General features: G+C 41.8%; 1 protein-coding gene and 1 pseudogene across 2 annotated transcripts in view; both read left to right on the top strand.

Annotated features, from left to right (window-relative positions):
- RAB7A (RAB7A, member RAS oncogene family) overlaps positions 1-22980 on the top strand; it is a 73607-nt gene that overhangs the window by 20486 nt on the left and 30141 nt on the right. Inside the window, exon 2 of one of the 2 annotated variants that reach the window (XM_059161898.1) lies at positions 20563-20665. The exons of the other annotated variant lie outside the window; for it this stretch is intronic. The gene's annotated coding sequence lies outside the window, so the exon portion shown is untranslated. The remainder of the gene's footprint in view (positions 1-20562; positions 20666-22980) is intronic. 2 annotated transcript variants of the gene reach the window in all.
- LOC131824291 (large ribosomal subunit protein uL24-like) lies at positions 1537-5880 on the top strand (annotated as a pseudogene).

Here is a 22980-nt window from a genome sequence, read left to right as displayed (position 1 = left end):
CAAGCTGAAGACCATCAAAATTATTCAGCCTGAGGAACAGAAAGAAAGAAAGAATTACGAAAGATGACACAGCCTGAGAGATCTGCAGGACATCATCATCCATGTCAATACACTTCATAGGTGCTCCAGAGGTAGAATATTTAGAGAGGAACAAAACATTTGTGAAAATCAAATGGCCGAAAACTTCCAGAATTTAATGAATTTACACATCTAAGAAGCTTAATGAATTCCAAGGAGGATAAACTCAAGAAATCTATGCCAGGACACATTACAGTCAAATTGTAACTTGAATTTGCAAAGCAACAAGAACTTGAAAGCAAGAGAATCAACTTGTCATATATAAGGAATTCTAAAGATTTTCACACTTGATTGCTCATCAGAAATCATGGATGCCAGGGACACCTGGGTGGCTCAGTCATGTAGTGCCTGCCTTCAGTTCAGGTCATGATCCTGGGGTCCTGGGATCGAGACCTGTGTTGGGCTCTCTGCTCAGCAGGGAGTCTGCTTCTCTCTCTTCCTGTATCCCTCTCCCCACTTGAGTGCATGCGTGATCTCTCTCTCTCTCTCAAGTAAATAATATCTTAAAAATTACATTTATTATTCCTACAGCAAGCCACTGTAAAACTCATCCTAGTTCCCCAAATTTCCAACTGTGTGCTTTCCAAGTCCACAAGAGAATCACACTCCTTAGTTTCTTGTATGGTGTGACTCATTCTAGCCAGTGAGCTGTAAGCCGACATGATGTGTCATCCTGGGCTGGAACATTGAACTGCAGGAGCAAGACCCCCCAGTAGTTTTCACTTCACGGAGACACCCAGCAACAGTCCATATCGTGGCTGCTCCTTAAGCTGAAGAAGGAATGATGCAGAGCCCCTGGAAAAAATTACATTAAAAATTCAACTAAATACAAAAAATATCAGTAAATGAAGAATTGAATAATGGGAAAATAGACATACGGAAAACAAATGGTATGTGGCAAAAGTAAATCTTTCCTTATCAGTAATAACCTGATCCTATTCCCCAAGCATCTCGCACACACAGCCTGTACTACTTATATTGCTCCCGTCTGCAGCTGTTTTGTGCCTAGTCTCTGGCTGATCTGTACTGTGTTGTCAGGCTCGATGGAGTTCAGCGTCTTCTTTCTTTTCATCTAAAATTTAGGGAGTGCAAGTCAACCTCCCCATGGTCTTTGATTTGATTTCTGCCTTGGTCATCCACCATGAGAGATTCAGTTGTCTTCACTATATTTTGTTTTCTGATTCTTGCTGGACAGTCTAAAACAGAAGTGTCTTAGAATAAAAAGGAGCCTGGCAGCCATCTCTGTTGGCCCTGGTTGTGACAGGAGGGAGAGGTTTGGGTCATGCCATCAGGCTGCCTGGTTTGCAAAGGATTTCTTCTTACAGACACACATTGAGGACAGTTGGTTCCCTCTGGTGCTGTGCTCCTGCTGCTGGAGGTGGAGGAGGTCCCAGGGCCACTGGTAGGGGGCTGAGCTGGGAGGGTGGTCCTTGACAGACTAGGTGCAGTAGAACTCTGAGCTCTGGTACTCCTCTACCACTGATTTTCCGCCTTGCAGAGCCAGGTGGGAATAGCAGACTTGCTGCACGTATTGTTTACTGCATTGTCAGACACCTGCTGAACCTGCTAGGTTGGGGGAAGAATGCAGTTATTAGGGTCAGCAGAAGGGGAGGAGGGACTTCCTATCATGGGGGTGGCCCTCCACCTTGGGTTTCTTGGTGTCACTGAGGTGGCCATCACACTCTGGTACTTTCAGTGCTGTTCCTGAGTCCTGGATCCCACCCATAGCCCATGTTCATCATGACCTTGGTCACCCTGGAAGTCCTTCTTGTCATGAGGCACTTTATGTATAAAGATCTGAGTTTCTCCTCCTGGCCTTATTTATCCATGGATCCCTCATAATATTTTCTAACGTTCCTCTATTGCTGGAGTTGAGGGTCATAATTTTCTTGAGGTTTTCACATTCAAGAGGTAAGGATATTGGAATATGGTATTGCCCCTTCAGGATCTGCTTTCATAGCTCTCATAAGTCCTCTCCCACAAAAGGCAGGGACACCAGTGACCATGGTGACAGAATGATTAGCATGTTTCACACATTCACCAGAGTGGGTGAAGGGGGGAGGGTGGGGCAGAGGGTGACTTTGGATCATTGTACTTTTGGCACAGGAAGGGTTCTGGGGTAGTATAAGGGAGGCTCTTAAAATAGGTTTTCTGCTTATGGCCAGTGGTGAACTCATTGCTCAGCCCAAAGTCTGCAGTTTTTACTTTCAGTGTCACAGAGCAGGTTCCTCTGCTTCAGGTCCCTGTGGATTATGCCCTACTGCACAGTGGCTACTGGCTGCTGGAATTTGCCTCTGGCTTCTTTGTCTGTCATGTGGCCATGGTCCACTGTAAACAACCAAACAGGTCTCCTCCACTAACGTACTCGCAGGCAAGGAATAGTGCTTCCTCAGTGTCAGTCACCTCTGCTTTACAATATTGGTGTGATTCAGGGTCTTTGTGCTGTGTGCTTCATAGAAAGTGCTTCATGGAAAAGTGCCTGGAAACTGGAGGAGCTCTGCTGACTCTCCTTAATGACCTTCACAGCCTCTGTCCCCATCAAGATGTGCTGGGCCAACTTCCACCATTGCAAAGTTACCCTGCCCAATGGTCTCATAATTGGAGCTCATAATTGTAGATATGGGTAATTAGTTACCAGAGATGGCTGCAAGGTCCTACTGCATGGTGATCTGCTAACCATTCTAAGTGGCAGTGCCAACTGGGCTAACAACACTAATACTAATGATATAAAATAAAATTATGCTTACTAATTATGCTAATAAAATTAAAAAGTGAGAAAAGACAATGAAGAAAAATAAGAAAATAGAACCAAAAAGAAAAAGGAAAATAGAAAAAAAATGGGAAAAACGAAAAAATGGAGAATGAAGAAAAAAGAAAACAAGATGGAAAGAAAAAAAAGGAGAAAACAATCTGTCAGGTACCAGAGTCCATCAGGTCACCAAAAACCAGCTTTCAGGGCTTTAATGACCAAAAACCTAGGCCCAGCCAGGGGCCCAGATAGCTGTTTGTAATTCATTGCAGTAATGGAGGGCAAGAAATGGACTAGTAATGCTGGGGATAATCTACAAGGGTTTTCTTTTTGGTCTTAAGACTTCTTGCTCTTTTTTTAAGATTTGTTTATTTCTTAGAGAAAGTGGGAAGTGGGGGTGGGGAGAGAATCAGAAGCAGCCTCCCTGCTGAGCAGGGAGCCCTGTGCAGGGCTCAGTCTTACAACTCTGAGATCATGAAAGAGTCAGACACTTAACTCACTCAGCCACCCAGGCACCATGCCCCCCACCCCCCGCAAGGGACTCCAAGAGCTTTCTGTTTAGGTGGATTATTAGAAAGTAATATTTACTTTATAGAAAATTAAAATCTGTTGTGCTTCACTGGGCTTTTCCTTTCTAGTTTGGAAATCTGTAATAATTTCTGGCTTTAACTACTTCACCGTTTACACTTAAAATATTCATTTCCTTTTGCTTAAACTCTGGTCTCAAAATGATGATATGTCTGTTGGCATCACAGTATTGTAGGAAAGGGTTTTGTCCCATACAACACAGTAAGGTACAGTATTAACATCTGTAAAGCTGATGGATAATGACAAATAAAATAGCTGTAGAGTACACACAAAAGGAAATGAGAAGGGACTTAAAATGTTTTACTACTAAAAAAAAAATCAGCTGAACACAAAAGAAGATAGTGGTGCAGAATAACAAAAAAGCTGTAAGGCTTACAGAACACGGACACCAAAATGACAGAATTAAGTCCTTCCTTAACAGTAGTTTCTATAAATATAAATGCATTAAACTCCAAAAAGACAGATTGGCAGATTGGCTAAAAAAAACCTGATCCAATTATTTATTTACAAGAGACTCAGTTTAGATCCAAAGACACAAAAAATTTGAATATGAAAGAGTGGGAAAAGAGAATTCTCATAAATAGTAACCAAAAGAGAGCTGGCTGGAATGGCTGTACTGAGATGAGTCAAGATAGATTTTAAATTGGAAAAATTTGCAAAGGACAAAGAAGAACATAAAAGGTTCAGTACAGCAAGAAGATAAAATAGTGGTAAACATTTACACATGTAATGACAGGTCAGGAAATTATATGAAGCAGCCCTTCCCTTTTGTGGCCATCGCTGAAGTGCCCTTGGCCAACATGAAGTTTAATCCCTTTGTGACTTCTGACCAGAGCAAAAACTGTAAACAGCATTTCAGTGCACCATCCCACATTCGCAGGAAGATCATGTCTTTCCCTCTTTCCAAAGAGCTGAGATGGAAGTAAAAGGTTCGATCCATGCCCATCCGAAAGGGTGATGGAGTGCAGGTTGTGCGAGGACACTACAAAGGTCAGCAAATTGGCAAATTATCCCAGGTTTGCAGGAAGAGACATGTCCTCTACATTGAACCAGTACAGCAAGAGAAGGCGGATGGCCCAGCTGTCTGTGTGGGCATTCACTCTAGCAAGGTGGTTATCACTAGACTAAAACTGGACAAAGACTGCCAAAAAGCCCTTGAACACAAAGCCAGATTTTGCCAAGTAGGAAAGGAAAAGGGCATATATAAGGAAGAAACAATTGAGAAGATGCAGGAGTAGAATAATCATATATGCAACTTTAAATAAAAACTGCTAAGTTTCGCCTGGGTAGCTGAATCTGTTAAGTGTCTGCCTCTGGCTGGGGTCATGATCCCAGGGTCCTGGGATTGAGCCCCACATTGGGCTAAAACCAGTTAAAATGAAAAAAAAATTCTATGAAGCAAAAATTGACAGAACTGATGGAAGAAGTAGATAATTTTACAATGATATTTAAGAGTGGGTAGAACCAGAGAACAGAAGTGAGGAAATAGAGAACTTCAATAACAATAACCCAGCCAGATCTAAGGGACACACACAGGACTCCACCCAGAAACAGCACATGCGTTCTTCTCAAGTGCTCATGGGACCTTCTGTAGGACACACCTGCTCTTAGGCCACAGTGTAAGTCTTGGTAGCAAGATAGATATCATACAAATTTCTTTTCGGACCATAGTGAAATGAAGTTAGAAATCAGTAACAGGAGGAAAACTGGAAAATTCACAGATTTGCAGATGTTAAACAACACGCTCTTAAAGAACCAGTGGAGTGGGCCAAAGATGAAATCACAAGGGAAATTTTTAAATACTTAGAGATGAATAAAATGAAAACACAATATACTAAAACTTACGGGACACAGTAAAGCAGTGCTAAGGGAGGAATTCATAGCGATAAATGCTAACATTGGGGGGAAAAAAGAGACCTCTCTTTGAAGATTTTATTTATGTATTTGAGAGGGAGCAGACACAAGTAGGGGGTGGGGAGGGCAGAAGGGGAGGAGAGGGTGGGAATCTCAAGTACACCCCGGTCTGAGCACAGTCCCAGCTGGATTGACTTAAAAAAAAAAAAAATACTCGCATTTCTAAAATCGGGAATGAACTTTATTGGGAATTTACTACCTATTCTACAGGGGGTAAAAAAGGATTATGAGAGTCCTGGGGCGCCTGGGTGGCTCGGTGGGTTAAAGCCTCTGCCTTGGGCTCAGGTCATGGTCCCAGGGTCCTGGGATTGAGCCCCGCATCGGGCTCTCTGCTCAGCGGGGAGCCTGCTTCCTCCTCTCTCTCTGCCTGCCTCTCTGCCTCCTTGTGATCTCTGTCAAACAAATAAATAAAATCTTAAAAAAAAAAAAAAGATTGAGAGTCTTGTGAACACTTGTACAACAACAGATTTTTATAACCTGGATAAAATTAATAAGTTCCTAAGACAAACCATAAGTGACTCTTAATCTCACAAAACAAACTGAGGGTTGCTGGGGGGAGGGGGGTTGGGAGAAGAGGATGGGATTATGGACATTGGGGAGGGTATGTGCTTTGGTGAGTGCTGTGAAGTGTGTAAACCTGGTGATTCACAGACCTGTACCCCTGGGGATAAAAATATATGTTTATAAAAACTAAAAAATTTAAAAAAATTAATAAGTTCCTGGAAACACAGACTACCAAAACCAACTCAATAAAAATCGTACTTATTGTCAAGTAAGGAGATCAAATCGAATACCTGAAATCTACTGGTAGAGAAAAACCTTGGACCTGATGTCTTCACTAGTGAATGCTAACTAACATTTAAAGAACTAACTGGTCCTCTCATTTTTCCCAGAAATCAAAGAGGGGAGGAACACTTACTAAATCATTCTATGAGCCAACATTGCTCTGATAACCAAGGCCAAGCAAATGCTACAAAAATTAAACTACAGGTCAGTAGCCCTTAAAAATACAATGATTTGAGAATCTTGAGTAAAATACCAGCAAATCAAATTAAGCAGTCCTTTAAAAGGATTATACACACCACGAGCAAGTGGGATTTGTTCCTGGAATGCTAGGATGATTGCACATTCAAAAAGTGATCAATATAGTACACATTTATAGAATGAAAGGAACAAAAAAAATCCACACATGATCATGTCAACTAATCCAGAAAAAGCCTTTGATGAAGTTCAGCAGCCTTTCGTGACTCGAAACACTAGGAATAGAGCACTGTTACTTCAGCATGATAAAAGCCATATACGAAAGGCACCCAGTGAACATCATAGTGGTAAAAGACTGATATGATAGTGCTTCCTCTGATTTAGTTCAGGGACAAGGCAGGAATGCCCACTGCCACTGCTTCTATTCATAACTGTACTGGAAGTTCTAACCAGAGCAGTTTGGCAAGGAAAAGAGAGAAAAGACATCCAAATGGGAAAAGAAAGAGTAGATGCAGATGACGTGATCTTATATATGTAGAATATCTGAAGATTTCATACTGAAAAATGAAAATTAAAACCTGTGACAGCACTAATAAACTAATTTCAGCAAAGTTGCAGGAGAGAAGGTGAACACGCAAAAACCAGTTGCATTTCTGTATACTTACAATGAACCTAGCCAAAGAGGAAACCAGAAAAACAGTTCCACTTACGATAGCATCAAAAAAAGCAAAATCAGCTTGGTAGGAAAGACCATACTATCTGATTTCACTCATATATGGGATCTAGGAAATAAACAAGTGAGCAAAGGCAAAAAAAAGAAAAAGAAAAAAGACACAAACCAAGAAACAGACTGTTAACTCTAGAGAACACACTCATTGTCACCAGAGGTGACCATGGGGTGTTGGGTGAAATTGATGATGGGGATTGAGGGGTGCACTTAGGATGAGCACCTGGTGATGTATGCAAGTATTGAGTCACTACATAGTACATCTGAAGCTAATTTAACACTGCATGTTAACTCTACTGGAATTTTTTTTAAAAACTGAGTTTAAAAAATAAACTCAGTGTATGAAAGACCTGTAAACTGAGAACTATAAAACTGCTGGGAAAAATTAAAGAAGATATAAAAAGATAGACATGTCACGTTTTTGGCTTAGAAAACTTAATTTTATTAGGATGACAATACTACCCAAAGCCATTTACATATTTGGTGCAATAAAATTTCAGTGACTGTTTTTTGCAGAAATAGAAAAACGCATCCTAAAATTCAGCTAGAAAATCATGGGACTCTGAATAGTGAAAACACTGTTGAAAGCTCAAAACAAAGTTGAAGTTTCCCACTTCATGATTTCAAAACTTACTACAAAACTACAGTAATCAAAATGTTATGGTACTGGCATAAGGGAACGTGTAGATCAGTGGAATATAGAGCCCAGAAATTGACCTTCATGTACAGGGTCAGTTGAACTTGCACAGGGGTGCTGAGTCCATTTAGTGGTAAAAGGACAGTGTCTTCAACAAATGGTAGTGGTCCTGGGAAACTCTACCTGCAAAAGAGTAAGCTTGACCCTTATCTATTAAACATGTACAAAAATTAGATCAAACCAAAGGATTTAAGAGTTAAAACTATAAAATTCTTGAAAGAAAATACAGGGTAAAAATTATGACATTGGATTTGACAGTGAAAGCATAGGCAGTGACAGGAAAAACAGGTAAATTGGACTTCATCAAAATTAAAAACTCTAAGGACACTATTAAGAGAGTAAAAAGACCATCAGAATAAGAGAAAGTACATGTAAATCATATCTGATAAGGAATTAGTATTCAGAATATGTAAGAACTACAACTCAAGAACATAAAACTCAATTTAAAATGGCACAAGACCTGGATGGACATTTCTTCAAAGAAGGTATGCAAATGGCTAATTCACACAACAAAAATGCATGTCACTAGTCATTAGGGAAATACAAATCAAACCAACAATGAGATACCACTTCACACTGATTGTTATTTAAAAGATGGCTGGGGAGGGGAGGGCACCTGGGTGGCTCAGTCAGTTAAGCCTTACTTAGCATCTTTGTCTGCCTCTGGCTCAAATCTGATCCCGGAGTTCTGGGGTTGAGCCCTGGGGAGTCTGCTTTTCCCTCTGCCACTCCCCCTGCTTGTGCTTTTTCCTGCGCTTTCTTTCTGTCAGATAAATTAATTTAAAAAACATGTGTTGGGCAGGACCTGGAAAATTGGAACCCTTGTGTATTGCTGTTAAATTGAAATAGTGCTGGTGCTATGGAAAGCAGTTTGGTTGTTCCTTAAAAATGTAAACTGAGTTATTGTATGTCTTGGGAAACTCACTTTTAGGTATACACCCAAAAGATTTGAAAACCGGATATCAGAACAGATACTGATACACTGTTGTTCATGACAGAATGAGAGTCAAAAAGTAGAAGCGACCCACATCAGCAGATAAAAAAATAAGCAAAATACAGTATATGTTAACTAACTCGAATTTAAATAAAATTAATAAAAAAGGTTAAGCAAGATGTGGTACTATTTACATGCAGTGGCATGGTAGTCACTGTAGGAAGGAAGTTCTGATGCATGCCATGTGTTGAACCTGGGACACACCATGCTGAGGTACACCGTAGATGAGGACAGATCCTTTGTAATCCCACTTCCATGGGCTGTTTAGAAAAGGACAATTCATAGAAAGTAGAGTAGAGATTATTAAGGGCTAGAGGAGCGGGACCTCGGTTGTTATTGCTTAATTTGTATGGAGTTTCTGTTTGCTGTGATGAAAAAGTTCTGGAAATAGATGGTGATGTTGCCATCACCACAACACTGCAGTATGATGTTCTTACAGATGAGGAAATTAAGATCAGTACCTTTTCTTCATCCAAACTCTTCCCCTCAAATCCAGACTGCATCTTAATGGACAGATCTCTGACCTTGAAATGTGATTCATAAATCATGTATTTATTACCACCTCATAGTGTGCTCAACCGTGCAGTGTCATGTGGTGGGGAAGCATGTGGAGTTACGGAATATGAAATGTCCATCCTTTTTCCTTGTTTTCATGGTAGTGTTGTGTTTCCACCTTGAATTAGTACTTCGTAATGACATCTCTAAAATGTTGTCCAAGCAAGCTGTGCATTGGTGATCCAGTTGGGCAGGTGGATCTTTATTTTGCCAAAATCTTAACTAGCACCGTTTCAGTCCTGTTAAACCTTCCTTTCAGTAACTTTTGAAAGAGAAGCAAAGTGTTGTGAAACTTCGGACATTTCTGTTCTTTAGCATTTCCTTTTCAGCCTGAAGAGCTGGGCCTTGTGCTTAAACATTACAGTTCTGCATTTTTTTACCTGAAACCTCAAGTGGCTGAGCTTCTGTTAGCTTTTCATATCTAGCCCTGGCCGGCTGCTTACTTTCACATGGCAGCTTGATTGGGGCAGGGATGCCCAGACTTGGTTAAAACATTCCTCTGGATGTATCTGTGAGGGTCTTTCTGGAAGAGATTAACACTTGAATCTGTAGACTATGCAGAGCAGATTGCCCTTGTCCAGTTGTGAAGAGTCCTGAGTAAAGCAAAAAGCTTGAACAAGAGAGAATTCACCTCTGTCTGAAGGTTTTCTCCTGCCGTGAAAGTCAGACTGGATCTTAGACCATTGGCTGTCCTAGTTGTCCGGCCCTTAGACTGCAGATCTTGGGACTTCTTGGTCTCCATAATTGTGTGAGCTACTTACATGTAATAAATGTCACATATATATACTTTATATATGTGTGTGTGTGTATATATATATATATATATATAATTCTGTATGTATTTATGTGATCTTATACATTGTTACATAGGTAAATCTTGTATGTATGAAGTTTATATTTAACAGCATATTTTAAATCTCCCTTGAAGGTAATTGGCAAACTGTGAGCTTATATATGGTCCCAGCAGAGCCATTAGGTTCTCTTCCTCCATCTTGGTGGTTCTGTTGGTTCTGTTTTCTTTGGAAACCCTAACTAATAAATTTGGCATTAATAATAGAGTCACTCTTTCCTAAAGACAGGTCCCAGAGCATCTTTATACTGATCCTTCATATACCTCTGTTTCTCAGATTCTTTTTTTTTTTTTTTTAAGATTTTATTTATTTATTTGACAAAGAAAGAGCAAGCACAAGCAGGGGGAGCAGCAGAGGGCAAAGGAGAAGCAGGCTCCCCACTGAGCAGGGAGCCCTAGGGGGAGCTCCATCCCAGGACCCTGGGATCACGACCTGAGCAGAAGGCAGACATTTAACTGACTGAACCACCCAGGCATGTTTCTCAGATACAGCTTATAATTCAGAGAACTAGTGTCTGGTTTGTGAACAGCTGGGTGACTCTGAAAGTCCGTTGTCACCTAACCAACAGGCTTTTGATGGTTAAGCCTTTGAGTAAAAGTGAGGAAGTTCATTCAGCAACTGTAGCAGAAGTGAGATGTAGAAATGAAAGGATGGGTTGCTTTTGGGTGAGTGAGAACTGCAGGAGAACACTTATTCTTGAGGTTAATGAACTCAAAAATGTTTTGGACTAGTGGCAACTGAAATCTTTCTAAATCCAATCTTCCTTTTGGAGGGGGTGGCAAGGCAAAATCGTGTCATTTCCTACAGTCAGTCCTATATTGACTTCAGGTAAATTGTGTATCTCTGGGGGCGCCTGGGTGGCTCAGTGGATTAAGCCACTGCCTTCGGCTCAGGTCATGATCTCAGTGTCCTGGGATCGAGCCCCGCATCGGGCTCTTTGCTCAGCGGGAGCCTGCTTCTCTCTCTCTCTGCCTGACTCTCTGCCTACTTGTGATTTCTCTCTCTCTGTCAAATAAATAATAAATAAAATCTTTAAAAAAAAAAAAATTGTGTATCTCTGTAAAGTGTTTCATTGTTTACGAAGCTGCTTTACTGATTTGCACATGGAATCCTCCCTACAACCTGAAGAGGTGGCTAAGAAGTCTCTCTTACATGCGAGGAAGAAAGTTGAATTGTAGCTGTGAGAATTTGTTTATAAAGCTAAAAGAGGTTAAAATGGTAAATTTTATGTTATTTATATTTTGCCACAGTAAATCATAATATAAATTATTGTTTATAATATAATTATAATACAGTATTATATAATAAATTATTATTAATTTATTAATATAAATTATAATACAGTAAGAATGCTTTCTATAACTTTGTTAGTAAATTTGAAAACCTCTGGGGTGAGGATACTTCTGGCAATATTGAACTAAAAAGGATGTTCATTTTGTTCTAGGCTACAGGTAGGTTTTGTTATATGAAGATTAAAGATGAAAAAGGGTAAGGAGCAAAAATGGAAACTTCAAGGTTTCTGCTCACCTTTCCCCAAGAATTACAATGTTTACCAGTATTCATATCTTTTCAAACCCTTCTGCCCCAACACAATAAACTAAGCAAATGATGTTATGTATTCTTTATTACAAACTTTTCCCACACTTCTTAGCTTTCTAAAGTCTTACCACCCTGCAGCCCTCTAAAACAAAAAAACAGGAGGGACTTATATAATGACATGGAGGATTACTTAAATCTGAATTAGTAGTCAGGGCTGGTTAAGCACACCTTGAAGCACTTCAGAAGGTTTTGTTTGAAGCATTTCTGCATATTGAGGTTCCCTGGCAGGTCTACCCGCCCCTGGTAAAGTTGGGGAATCCTGGGGATTCAATATCAGAAACTCTTTAACCAGATTGTAATCTGACCAGAGAGCATGTCCTAACAGCACTGCTTCAGGAAGCGTCCCTTCCTCTAATGTGGAGTAGCCGTCCCTTTTTAAAATGTTCTGTTACGAAAAAATTCAAGTAAATAGAATCATAAAATACATGAACACACACAAACTCCTACCCAATTTCAGCAGTTGACCCTTGAACAGTGCAGGGTTTAAGGGTACCAAACCCCCTTGTGGTTGAATTCTAGTATGACTTCTGACTCTCCAAAAACTTAAGTACTGATAGACTACTATTGACCAGAAGGCTCACCAATAAGCAGTTGATTAACACTTGTATGTTAAATATATACTGTACTGTATACAGTATCTTTACAATAATGTAAGCTAGGGAAAAGAATATGTTAAGAGAATAATGAGAGAAAATACATATAAGTACCATACTGTAAAAAGTCCACATATTAGTAGACCCACACAGTTCAGACCCGTGTTGTTCAAGGGTCAACTCTATTTGCTCCCTATCTGTTCTTTTGGTTGAACTAAAACAAAGTAAATTAGAGGGGCACCTAGGTGGTTCAGTCAGTTAAGCATCTGCCTTCTGCCCACATTGGGCTCCCTGCTCAGCAGGGATTCTCCTTCTCCCTGTGCCCCTGCTCATGCCCCCCCCCCATAAATAAAACCTTTAAAAAAGAAACAAAGTATATTAGATATTATCATGACACTTCACCCCTAAATGCTCAAGTCTTTTCATCTAGATGTGGTCCCTTCCCCCCCTTCCTTTTATGTCATTACCTTTAACTTTGAAAAGATCAAGCCAGTTGTTTTTTTCTTTTTAAAGATTTTATTTATTTAATTGACAGAGACAGCTAGAGAGGGAACACAAGCAGGGGGAGTGGGCGAGGAAGAAGCAGGCTCTCCAATAAGCGGGGAGCCCAATGCGGGGCTTGATGCCAGGACCCTGGGATCATGACCTGAGCCAAAGGCAGACGTTCAACAGACTGAGCCACCCAGGTGCCCCCAAACCAGTTGTCTTAACAATGTTCCACGCTCTGGGTTTGGCTGGTTGCATCCTTTGATACTTAACGTGCACCACTAGCCCTGCTGTTTCTTGTGCACTGGAAGGAAGTTAGATCTAAAAGCTTGGGTAAATTTAGGTTATGTTTTTGATGAGACTATTTCATAATGTCTGATTGTCCCACTATTAGTGAAGGTAAGTTTAATCACTATATTAAGATGGTGACAGCTGTGTATGTGTCCTTTGCAACCTCTTGTGATTAGGAAGTGATCTCTTGAGGTGCTGTTTTGGTGACATGTAGATCTTTAGTTTCCCATCCACCTTTCACCTGGGGCATTAGCATCATTGATGACCTTGACCTGAATCTTTCATTTTCATTAAGGAATGCAAAATGATTTTTTTTTTTATTTCAGTCATTCCTTCTGTATTCCTCTTTTTTCTTCTCTCTTTCTCTTTTTTTTAAGTAGACTCTACGCCCAGTGCAGGGCTTGAACTCAATGACCCTGAGATCATGACCTGAGCTGAAATCAGGAGTCAGACATGCAACTGACTGAGCCACCCAGGGACCCCTAAGAACTTAGCTGTTAAACAGCTATATAAACATTTCTTATATACCGAGGCTGCCGTTTTCAAATGTCTATTCAGTGGAGCACATCAGTATTGATGTTAATTTTTTGCTTGTTTAGGTAGAGAGACCAAGTGATGACAGATTTGTTCAGTTTAGGAGGCTTTTTTTTTTTTTTTTTTAAGATTCCATTTAGGGACGCCTGGGTGGCTCAGTTGGTTGGAAAACTGCCTTCGGCTCAGGTCATGATCCCGGAGTCCGGGGATCGAGTCCCGCATAGGGCTCCCAGCTCCACGGGGAGTCTGCTTCTCTCTCTGAACTTCTCCTCGCTCATGTTCTCTCTCACTGTCTCTCTCTCAAATAAATAAATAAAATCTTAAAAAAAAAAAAGATTCCATTTATTTATTTGACAGAGAGGTCACAAGTAGGCAGAGAGACAGGCGGGGTGGGGGGAGAGAGCCTGATGCGGGGTTTGATCCCAGGATCCTGAGATCATGACCAGAGGCAGAGGCCCAGCCCACTGAGCCACCCAGGTGCCCCAGGAGGCCTTGTTTTTTGAGGTGGGTTAGGGAGGGTGGGTGGGAGAAAGAGGCAGGAAGGCCCTTCTGGTTGGAAGCAGTGTCCCTGGCAGAGTCAGAAGTGGAAGAGTCTAGAGCACTGGAAGGGGACTGAGTTAGGCAAAATGAGAAAGTTGTGGCTAAGAGAGCTGTTTCTTTCTGGGGATGGGAACAGTGTGTGCAGTCCAGACTGTCTCGGCACTACTCATCACTCACGTGGACTGGCTGGAAAGAATTACCAGAAGGATACTGGAGAGAATCTCAGGGGATTCATTTCCAGCCCAGCTTAATGGGAGGGAAGGTTGTCATCTCTGTGGAACGCCTCATGGCCTCTCATCTCTCCCTTTTTGATTTCTTCAGGTTCCCCAAGGGTCCAGTGATTATACTTACTCAGAGCTTGTCTCTGTTCATCACCAAATGCTCTACACGGTTAGGTGGTTTCCTCTTTCTTGGCTACTGTGAATAATGACACTGTGAACATTTGTGTGCAGGTTTTTGTGGGGATGTATGTTTCGTTTCATTTCTCTTGGGTTTGTCTCCAGAAATGGAATTGCTGGGTCATAGGGTGATTCTCTGTTTAACTTTCTGAGGGACTGCCAGCCTTGTGCAGGGTGGTTCACCTTCGCCCAACAGCATGTGGGGTCCTGTGTCTCTGCATTGCTCATCAGCGCTCGTTAGTGCCTGTCCTTTTGATTATAGTCATCCTAGTGGGTATTCTCTTCCATCAGTTGTTTACCTCTAGTCTTCTCAGGAGTTGCTGGGTTTGGGTCATGGTGCAGCAGAGATGCTCCTTGTAGGTGCTGGGGCGGGGGAAGTACAGAGAGGCAGGTTATGGTAGAAGGAGAAGTCGGATGTGGTAAGCAAATAGACGAAAAGGGAGCTGGGGCCAAGCCTGGCAGGGCTGGAAGAGTTAGTCCAAGGAGCTCTGACTGTGGTAGCGAACACCGTGTATTTATAGCAAAGCAGGCTAACTAGAGCAGAGCAGCTCTGAGGCTGAGGAAATAGTCAGGAAGTAATGAGGATTCAAACTGGAGTTGTGCAAATGAAAAGAAGAGGCTTGGGGAAGATTAGTTATGGGTAGGACTAGATCAGATGTAATGCTTAGGGTAGAGGAACATGGAAATAATTTTGAGTCTGAGAACAGGAGAGAATGTTCCCCTTGGACAGATTTGGGTGGGTGGAAGGTTTCTGTATGTAATGTGACTCTTAACTGCTAACAGAACACGTGACAAATGTGTGTGCTGCAGAAAATTAAGAAAAGCCTTTACCGGAGCCCAGATTTGACATCCTGAATGAAGTGGGAAGTGTCGCAAGGTCACTGCTTCTTCCGTGTCATCCCCTCAAATATCTGCAGATAACCTCTGATCACCTTCCTTTTTTTTTTTTTTTTTAAAGGTTTTATTTATTTATTTATTTATTTGACAGGCAGACAGAGATCACAGATAGGCAGAGAGAGAGGAGGAGGAAGCAGGCTCCTCACGCAGCAGAGAGCCCAAAGCAGGGCTTGATCCCAGGACCCTGGGATCATGACCTGAGCCTGAGGCAGAGGCTTCAACCCACTGAGCCACCCAGATGCCCCCACCTTCTCTTTTTTATAGATCAGCTTAATTGAGGTATAATTGCCATATAATAAACTGTACATGTTTACACTATACATGTTGAGTTTTGATTTATGCGTCTGTCTCTGAAACTGTCACCCCAATCAAGATGATCAGTCCATTATCCCAAAAGTCTCCTAAGCCCCTTTATAAATCCTCCCTCCTGCCTACTGCCCCTTCCTTACCCATTCCCGGACCACTACTGACTTGCTTTCTAGTTCACATTTTCTGGTATTTCATTTAAGTGGAATCTGCATTTATACATTATGTATATGCACGTACAGTAGATGTACTTTTAGGGGAGAGGTGTCTGGCTTCTTTTACTCAACATCATTTTGAGTTCCATCCATGTTAAATGTCAATAGTTCATTCCTTTTTGTAGCTGAATCTTATTCCTTTATAAAGGTGGGTCACAGTTTATTCTCCAAGTGATGAACATTTGCTTCCAGTTTTTGACTGTTACGTATAACCCTGCTGTGAACATTTGTGTACAAGTCTTTGTCTGGACATATGCCTTAATGGTAGATACTTAGGAGGGGAATCGTTGTCATTCCTTCAAGGTTCATTTTAGCACTTTTTAAAAAAAGATTTTATTTTTATTTTATTTTATTACAAGCAGGGGGAGTGGCTGGCAGAGGAGAAGCAGGCTCCTGCTGAGTAGAGAGAGCCCAATGTGGGACTTAGTCCCAGGACCCTGGGATCATGACCTGAGCCAAAGCAGATGCTTAACTGACTGAGCCACCCAGGTGTCCCATATTTTAGTGCTTTTTAGTATATTCACAGGATTGTGCAACCGACATAACTCTTTCATTCCAGAACATATCTTCATCACCCCAAAATGTATTTTTAATTCTTAAAATGTTTTTTCTGTCTTACATTCCCACCAGCAATATTATTCCACATCTTCCAGTTCCATATCTTCACCAGTAGTTCGTATGGTCATAAAATTTTTTTTTAACCAGGGGCACCTGGGTGGCTCAGTGGGTTAAGCCTCTGCCTTCAGCTCAGGTCATGTTCTCAGGGTCCTGGGATCGAGCCCCATCAGGCTCTCTGCTCAGCGGGGAGCCTTCTTCCCTGCCCTCTCTCTCTCTCTTTCTGCCTCTCTGGCTACTTGTGATTTCTGTCAAATAAATAAACAAAATATTTTTTTAAAAAATATTTTTTTAGCCGTTCAGGCATGTTGATAGTTTTATCTCATGGGATCTTTGGTGAACTATCTGGTTACTCTTTAGCTTATTTATTGAGTTGGTTGTTTTCTTACTGAGTTTTAGAGTTCTAAGTCTGTTGTCGGATACGTGGTTTGCACATATTTTCTCCATCTTTGTCTTCTCACTGTATTAACAGCATCTTTTGAAGAGCAGAAGTTCTTAATCCTGATGAAGTTCAGTCTGTTAGTCCTTCTACATGTTGTGCTTTTGGTGTGATACCTAGGAAATCTGCTTAGCCCACATTTCTGACAACCTTGAAATAGGACTAAATTTTAAACTAAGCTCAGGGTCTCTGTTAGATACCCAGGGGGCATTTACATTTATCATCTGTGTCCTTCACCAGATACACTGGAGAGTCAGAAATTGTAGGGGTCATAAATAAGCCAGTTATCAGTCAGTTGCCCAGTCATCTGTCCATTATGTGAGCATGCCTGTACTTAGCCAGCTCTAAAATGATGGGGGGTTCCTCACCCCCATCTGTCTCCCATGTTTCCTGACCTGGCTCTTTCTGCTGTCAAATGAATGCCTTAAGAAAGAATCAGTGTTAACTTAAGAAAAATAAAATTTGGAAGACAAATCCTCTATCCTTCTCTTCCTAAAAATCCAAGTACACATTACTTTTTTTTTTTTTTTTAACATAAGGCAAATAATTACCCGGCTCCTCTTTTCCATGAAAAATTTGAGAACTTTGTGATTTTAAGGAGTTTCCTGAGCCTGGGCTTTCTTCCCTCTGGAGTCTCTCATCTCTGGGTGTGGCTGGACTCCCTTTGTAAAAGGTAGTTACAGAGTTCATTAGAAAGGATATGTTTTAATTTTAAGTTCTGTATTTGGAAAATTTCCTCAGTTGTGGGGCTCATCTCAACACAGAGAGTGAAGACTAAAATATGTTCTGTAATTGCATTGGTTGAAGAATTGAACTGAAGAATGTTGTACTGGGTGAATAAGGGACTTTTTTTACTCCATTTTACCAGGAACCAATAATAGCTCCAGAAATTGAAGAGGTGGGGAGATACTGGGCCTAATAGTAATGAGCTGTCAGTCATTGGTGTCTCTGGTTCCTTTATATCTTCATTCTCAGAAGCACGGAAAGATAAAACTATCCACTTTTTACAGATGTAGGAATTTACTATAAAAGGCCCATGGAGGACAGATTATTTACCTCAACTTGCCCAACTAGTAAGTTTAAAAGCCCTGATTTGAACTAGAGCTTCTCGGGTCTTCTTGGGTCCCAAAGCCCTTGGTTTGTCTGTTGTCCCAGTTTGTCTTGCATCTGAATACGGAGCAGATCTGAGCTGCTTTTGGAGAATAGTATTGAGAACACTCCTGAAGTCATAGCATTCCGACCGACCTTTGTATGACCAGCTTTGGAGTATTAGGAATCTCAACACTCTCCCCATTCTCTTCTTACGAGTATTGCTTTTTGCCTCTGAAGATAAACCAAACACACTTAAAACTTCGTTAGAAATGTTAGCTGTTAAGATTATGGTAGTTCTCAAGAAGAGGTAAGATCATACTGTCATTTAAATACGAAATGAATACATGTCAAAGATTTTATCTCATTAATTGAGAAAATGGGGAAAATGTTACAACCAAAGAATACAAAGAACAGACATTAAGTGTAGGTCAGTAGAGTTGAAAGGAATATGCACATGAGCACGAAACTGGCTCTTGCCCAGGGGAAATAGAATTCTCCAGCTAGAATTCATTTGCGTATCCATAGACAGGGGTTCTCCAGGACTTGTAGTTGGGTCACCAGCAGGGGAGGGCTGGAGTCAGCACAAAAGAAAGTGCTCTAGATTTAGAGTCTAAATAATGCATAGTTTCCCACTAGAGACATCCCATGCTGCTTTTAATTTCAGATTTGCTTACAGAATGTGAAAATCTGTAGTACTGTTTTACTTCTTTTCTTCCACATTCAACTTTTTGAATGCTTGTTTAAAAATGGTTTGGGTAGTAAGGCTTTTCTGAATTTAAATCCCAGTGATTGCATATTAGGCTTAATCTGTTCATGTATTTTGGAGACATCATATGAAGTTTTTTCTTTTCTTTTTTTTTTTTTTTTTTTTTTTTTTTTTTTTTTTTAAGATTTTATGTATTTGAGAGAGAGAGTCAGAGAGAGAGCACACAAGGGGAGGGGCAGAGGCAGAAGCAGGAGGGAGGCCAGTGCGGGTGCGATCCCAGGATACGGAGCCGAATGCGGATGCTTAACCAACTGAGCCATCCAGGCGCCCCTTAAAGCTAATGTACTTAAAAGCATTTTCTACTTTGAGTATCTCTTCTGAGGATGACAGCCACTGAGCTTCAGCCCTTCAGATAAGTTCTCAGACTTGCGGTATTCCTGCATTCCTAGTATCTGACTTGAAGAAAGAATCAAGGGTTTAAAAGTCTGTAGAACCATACACATTGGGTAAGAGTTTGTTGCTCTGACTTGTATTTCCCCTATGGGTAACTTCCCCACCCTCCTTCTAATATCAGAGAGAGAGAGAGAAATGCTATATAGCCACAGTTTCTGATTCCTTTGATCTGTTAAAAAGAAAATTCAGCTGAGTAAGTTTTCAAGATCTTTCTGGCTTTATTCAAGAAGCTATGAATAAGGTAGCGTCCCATCTAGCAAAGAAGGGAATTCCAAGGAGCTGTACAAAATAAAAAGACTTCTTTAGGCAGTAGAGAGTGGGACAGGGAAGTTACACTAGTAATAAGTGGATTGGCTGTGAGGAGATCTCCTATGGGCTACAGCTGGGGTCTGTCAGGCAGGTTACCTCACCAGTGTTGACCAGGTAATTCCGGACTGACTGGTTTAAGATTCCATTTCTGGGAGCGGCCAGAACTATAATTAAGTCTCAATTTGGTGATGCTGGGTTTAGCCTAAGTGACTTCATTTTGTGCCTGTTGTCTTCCCCCCCCCCCAAAAGATTTTTATTTATTTGACAGAGATCACAAGTAGGCAGGCAGGTGGCGGGGAGGGGCAGAGGGGAGAAGCAGGCTCCCCACAGAACAGAAAGCCTGATGCGGGGCTCGATTCCAGGACCCTGAGATCATGACCCAAGCTGAAGGCAGAGGCTCAATTCACTGAGCCACCCAGGCACCCCCCCCTCTTTTTTTTAAAGGCTCTTATTCTTTGGAGAGGTGGGGTAGGTGTGGTGTGGTGGTGAAAGAATTGAAATTGAAGTTTACCTTTTCAGTGAAACGGGAATACCTTCAGTAATGAAAGAGTTCTTGGATATCCTGAAGACCCAGCAGCCATTGAGAGTCCTCTTACCCTTCAGTTAAATGTGTGAGGAGTGGGCTGCCATACAGAGAGAGCCCTGATTGGGGTGTATTCATGGGAGAATAGCAGGAATGCTAGAGAGGAGAGAGGGTGCTAATGCAGCCTTGACATGTATAGTGTGCCATGACTTCTGGCCGCTGTTTGTGTTAAGATGGGGACCTGTAGGCTGCCTGGCTTTAGTGAGGCTCTTCACCTCACCTGCATTTGAACAGTGTTTGTCTTGGTTTGTCTTGTCTTTCTGGTTGAATCTGTCTGCCATTAGTCTCCATCCTTCCTCTACTGGGAGGGAAAAGGACACATCTGTTTTCCATCTGATGTAACTCACCCTGCCTCTTTGACTTTTTTCTTAGTGGCAGTACCATACAGCATTGCCTAGGTTTCCCTGTTTGGGACTTCTGGGTCGTGTGTCCATTGAGTGGTGGGAGTTAACTTTTTGACATCTAACCTGAACAGGTATGATACTACATTTACGTTATTTGTTATACTTATTTTAGAGCTTTAAAAAATTCCTGTGTGGGGGCATCTCTGGGTGGCACAGTTAGTTAGGTTAAGCATCTGACTTTTGGTTTCAGCTCAGGTCGTGATCTTAGGGTTGTGAGATCAAGCCCTGAGTTGGGCTCTGCCCTGAGCACAGAGTCTGCTTGGGATTGTCTCTCTTCCTCTACCCCTCCTGCTCATGTTCAATCTCTCTCTCTCTCTCTCTCTCTGAAACAATAAATTAATTTTTTAAAAGTTCCAGTGTGGAGCTAGTTTATCATTTGCCAGACTGGATTTCTTTTACTTTGACATCTTGTTTCGAGAAGGAGTTAGGAAGGAATTGTTTTGGAATATAAATCTAACTATATGAAACACCTCAGTTCACCATGGTTCCTGTGAAAGTACTAGGGAGTAAAATACATGTGCCTGCCGCACAGAATTGCATACAGTTCCTAACAGGACCTTCTCCAGTCTGATGAAACTGTCTAAACTGTCACTGGCAGAGTTTCCCACCTTCTCAGAGAAGAATTTTAAGATTTGGTTGATGTTTCATCATTTCATCTTACTTGGGCAAGAAATCTGTCAGGGCTGTTCCAGTTGATCAGTGCCATCAGTTTCGTGTCCTCAGTGTTCCTTATGTTATCGACAGTATCGCATTCTCGGATTTGAGCATTCCTTTGTTCCTGTACTCACTTCCTTTCCTATAAGCTGGTGTGTGAAACCATTAACTGAACTTTCCCCTTGACGGGTTGCAGAGAACCTCGTATAGTGTTTGTGCACCCCTGGTCTGCCAGGACAAATGGCCACAGATACTATGAAGTGGTTATGATGCAGCATTATCCTGCTGTGGTGTTCTAATGAAAAATTCAGACATTAAGTAGTATCTATAGTTTGCTGTTGAAGAACAAGTATTTTTATTAGTTGTTAAGAATGAAAGACAGGGTCCCTGGGTGGCTCAGTCAGTTAAGCCTCTGCCTTCAGCTCAGGTCATGATCCCAGAGTCCTGGGATCGAGCCCCACATCGGGCTTCCTGTTCCATGGGGAGCCTGCTTCTCCCTCTCCCCCACTCAAGTGTGCATGCGCACACTCACTTACTCTTTGTTCTCACACTCTATCTTGAATAAATAAATAAAATCTTAAAAAAAAAAAAAAAAAAAAAAGCAGACAGAAGATAAGGTGGTAATGAAACAAGGAATGGCCATAAATTGAGATTTAAGATGTTTGAGGACTGTGTATTAATCCTAGGGAAAGGTTCCAGGAGTATTTAGACTGGTACTATACTATAGAACTTCCTATGCTGATGGAAATATGCTATATCTGCATTGTCCAGTATGGTAAGTGCCAGCCACAGATGGCTGTCACGCACTTAGAATGTGGCTAGTATGGCTGGGGAACTGTATTTGGCCCTATTTAACTTCATTTAAGTAGCCACCTGCGCTCAGTAACTACCATGCTGGATACAGTAGTAGTTTACCAGGCCCTCCTGTGGGGTGTGCTATTGGAATTGGGGATTTGGGGGTGGAGGAGAGACTGCCTTGGTCTGTCCGCATTCGGGTGGCAGGCAGATGCGCTGGAAGTTACTGTTCAGTATGATGAAAGGGGGCCCTGGGACCCAGATGCTCTGGCGTTTGGGGAGTGGTGCCCGGGAGGACTGGCTGTCCAGACTGCCTAGACGTTGCTGCCCTCTCCCAGATGAGCAGGCTCCTGGTACATGAAGTGGGTACGTGCAGGGAGTGTGGCCCCGGGGGTGGGGTGGCACACACATGAGAGATACAGGGCATATGGGGTAGAAATGATGCATGTTCTGGAGAAATTCAAGGCTAGGCTAGGCTAGGTACCTGCCTCGCATGGTTGTGGAGAGTGCCCATGGCAGGCTGGGCTCTAGCTTTTGTGTGCCAGCTCCAGCCTTGGTGGCTTCATGCTCTCAGGCCCAGACAGCCCCTTTTGATCCCTCTGGTGGTCCACCGGCGTCTCAGACCTGACGCTTCAGAGCCTTGCTCCTTCTCACTTCAGTCCTGTAACATTTCTCACTGGGCTTCCTGAGAACTTCTCTGAAGCTTGTAAGAGATGGCAAACAAGTTAACCATTCTGACCAATTAGTTTTGACAGCAGTGGACACTCCTTCTCAGGCATTGCATGTACAGCTGCTCAGTCTTGCTTTTGAAAATGTTCTAGTATTTCTGCTGATAAGTGTTCTCTCCCTTAAAGTACTGTTACTTATACTGCCCTGTGAAATGATGGTCTTCCTGCCTGCCAGACAACAAACCTCTAGAAGACAAGCGCAGCCATCT

Source organism: Mustela lutreola, chromosome 2 (assembly GCF_030435805.1).
Source record: "Mustela lutreola isolate mMusLut2 chromosome 2, mMusLut2.pri, whole genome shotgun sequence".
Taxonomy (NCBI): Eukaryota; Metazoa; Chordata; class Mammalia; order Carnivora; family Mustelidae; genus Mustela; species Mustela lutreola.
This window is presented reverse-complemented; position numbering and strand designations above follow the sequence as displayed.